This window comes from Triticum aestivum, chromosome 7A (genome assembly GCF_018294505.1).
Source record: "Triticum aestivum cultivar Chinese Spring chromosome 7A, IWGSC CS RefSeq v2.1, whole genome shotgun sequence".
NCBI lineage: Eukaryota > Viridiplantae > Streptophyta > Magnoliopsida > Poales > Poaceae > Triticum > Triticum aestivum.
The window spans coordinates 238,394,164-238,397,652 of NC_057812.1; positions in this window are offsets into that span (position 1 = coordinate 238,394,164).

The window sequence follows — 3,489 nt, forward strand, 5'->3', positions numbered from 1 at the left end:
CCTAAACCAAAAGTCAAACTCGGCCCCACCGATTCTATCTATCCGGCGCCACCGAGTTTCAAATGTCATAGCCACTGCCACAAACCCTAGGCAAATCGGTCTCACCGATAGGGATCTCGGTCTCACCGAGATGGGATTGTAATCTCTCTGTTTCCCTTCGTAACGTTTCGGTCTTACCGAGATGAGCGATCGGTCCCACCGAGATTGCAATGTAAACTCTCTGTTTCCCTTTTGTAACATTTCGGTCTCACCGAGATGAGCGAATCGGTCCCACCGAGTTTACCTGACCAACTCTCTGGTTAGCTTATTACCAAAATCGGTCCCACCGAGTTTGTGTAATCGGTCACACCGAGATTACGTTATGCCCTAACCCTAACCATATCGGTCCTACCGAGTTGCATCTCAGTCCCACCGAAAATCCTAACGGTCACTAGGTTTGCTGAATCGGTCCGACCGAGTTTAACCATTCGGTCCCACCGAGTTTGGCAAATTGTGTGTAACGGTTAGATTTTGTGTGGAGGCTATATATACCCCTCCACCCACTCTTCATTCGTGGAGAGAGCCATCAGAACATACCTACACTTCCAATACACATTTTCTGAGAGAGAACCACCTACACTTGTGTTGAGGTCAAGATATTCCATTCCAACCATATGAATCTTGATCTCTAGCCTTCCCAAGTTGCTTTCCACTCAAATCTTCTTTCCACCAAATCCAAATCCTGTGAGAGAGAGTTGAGTGTTGGGGAGACTATCATTTGAAGCACAAGAGCAAGGAGTTCATCATCAACACACCATTTGTTACTTCTTGGAGAGTGGTGTCTCCTAGATTGGCTAGGTGTCACTTGGGAGCCTCCAACAAGATTGTGGAGTTGAACCAAGGAGTTTGTAAGGGCAAGGAGATCGCCTACTTCGTGAAGATCTACCGCTAGTGAGGCAAGTCCTTCATGGGCGACGGCCGTGATGGAATAGACAAGGTTGCTTCTTCGTGGACCCTTCATGGACTCGCGCAACCGTTACCCTCCATGGGTTGAAGTCTCCATCAACGTGGATGTACGATAGCACCACCTATTGGAACCACCTCAAAAACATCCGTGTCTCCAATTGCGTTTGAATACTCCAAACCCTTCTCTTTACATTCTTGCAAGTTGCATGCTTTACTTTCCGCTGCTCATATACTCATGGCATGCTTGCTTGATATGTATTGTGTTTGTTAAACTTGTGCTTAAACTCCACTTAAACTTAAGAATATTAAAAATTGCAACTTTTGGCACTTAGTGTCTAATCACCCCCCTCTAGACACCTCTTCTCGATCCTTTCAATATGATCCAAGTAGAGAAAGTATGTTAGCTTATGCCTCTCCCTCAAATAAAATTGCAATAATGATTACCGGTCTAGTTATCGATTGCCTAGGGAAAAATAACTTTCTTGTTGACAAAAGCTCTTTACTAAAACTAATTTAGTTGTGTCTTTATCTAAACAGCCCCTAGCTTTTATTTACATGCTCTTTACTTTCTTGCAAGCTTACCCAAAAACACCTACAAAGTACTTCTAGTTTCATACTTGTTTCCGGTAAAGCGAACGTCAAGTGTGCGTAGAGTTGTATCGGTGGTCGATAGAACTTGAGGGAATATTTGTTCTACCTTTAGCTCCTCGTTGGGTTCGACACTCTTACTTATCGAAAGAGGCTACAATTGATCCCCTATACTTGTGGGTTATCAAGCCTCGGGAGGTTCGCCTCGCCTTGATATCTCCGCTCCTCATGAGCCTGCCTAGCTAGGCCACTCCAGAGGAGGTCTTGTGTCATCCGCCTCGCGAGGCTTGGCCCCTCGCGAGGGACTTGGGCGCTTTGTTGGTGAAGAAGGGACGTACGGACTGCTAGCTCAGCCACGCTGCGGGCCGCAGGCAGGCAGGTCTGGGGACCCCGTTCCCAGAACGTCGACAGATGTGGAGCATTATTGTTGGACCACGAAGGAAGAAGACGACTACGATTAAAAGGGAAAGGAAGAGACAAGCTCAGATGAAGAGGAAGTCCCACTACCCCAACCCGGGGACATGCACGTGGAGTTCAAAAAGTCAAGTCTACCTAATAAAGCAAAGAAACCTAAGATTGAGTTTATCCCTTTTCATCTTTTGCAGGACAACAAGCAAGAATTATGCAAAAATATATTAATACTAGAACAGGAGATCAATGACCTGAGGGAGGAAAATTCCATCCTCAAGCATAAGCTGAGGAAAAAGGATAAACCCACATCATCATCAACTCCATCATCACCACCTCCGAAGAAGGAAAATTGACTACATGGGTATGGCCACTCCCCTTGGCTTGTGCCAAGCTTCAGGGAGGTGTCCCGGTATCGTATCACCATCACATCTTTACCTTTATCGTTTTTCTTAATTTGATCCTTTTGGTTATATCTTGGTTTACAAGAATAATTTTTTTTACTATGATCTAGTCTTTGAGTTTTGCTTTGTGATCCATCTATGTAATCAACTCCATGAGTTATATAATAAAGATTAGTTTTGAGTCGAGGGCTTTGCTTGCTATGATCTTGAATAAAGAAATAAAAGAACTAAAAAGATTATATAATGATCTTATGGAGAGTGATGACTTCACATATAAGAAGTATGTCACATGAAATTTGTTGGGAGTTGAAAAACATAGTTTTGGTCATTGTTGCAATTAATAGGAAGTAATAAAGAAATAGATGTCTCACGTATAAATACACTATCTTGGACATCTTTTGTGATTGTGAGCACTCATTAAAATATCACATGCTAAAAGGTTGATGTTGGACAAGAAAGACAACATAATGGGTTATGTTTTCATATATTTGAATAGAAGTTATATTGTCATGGATCCTCCAACATGTTGTGCTTGTTTCCCATCCCATGCTAGACAAATCTTTTGCACCCATTAGAGATACTACTTGTGCATTCAAACATCCCTTAAAACCAGTTTTGCCATGAGAGTCCACTATACCTACCTATGGATTGAGTAAGATCCTTCAAGTAAGTTGTCATCGGTGCAAGCAATAAAAATTGCTCTTTAAATATGTATGCTCTTTTAGTGTGAAGAAAATAAGCTTTATACGAACTTGTGATTTGGAAGAAATAAAAGCGACGGACTACATAATTAAGGTCTTTATCACAAGCGGCAATATAAAGTGACGTTCTTTTGCACTAAGATTTTGTACATCCAACCTTAAAAGTGCATGACAACCTCTGCTTCCCTCTACGAAGGGCCTATCTTTTACTTTTATCTTCTACCCTTATACAAGAGTCATGGTGATCATCACATTTCCTTTTTATACTTTTTCCTTTGGCAAGCACTATGTGTTGGAGAGATCCGGATATATATATCCACTCGGATGTAGGTTTTCATAAAGTATTATTGTTGACATTACCCTTGAGGTAAAAGGTTGGGAGGCAAAACTATAAGCCCCTATCTTTCTCTATGTCCAATTGAAGCTTTGTACCCATAAGTATC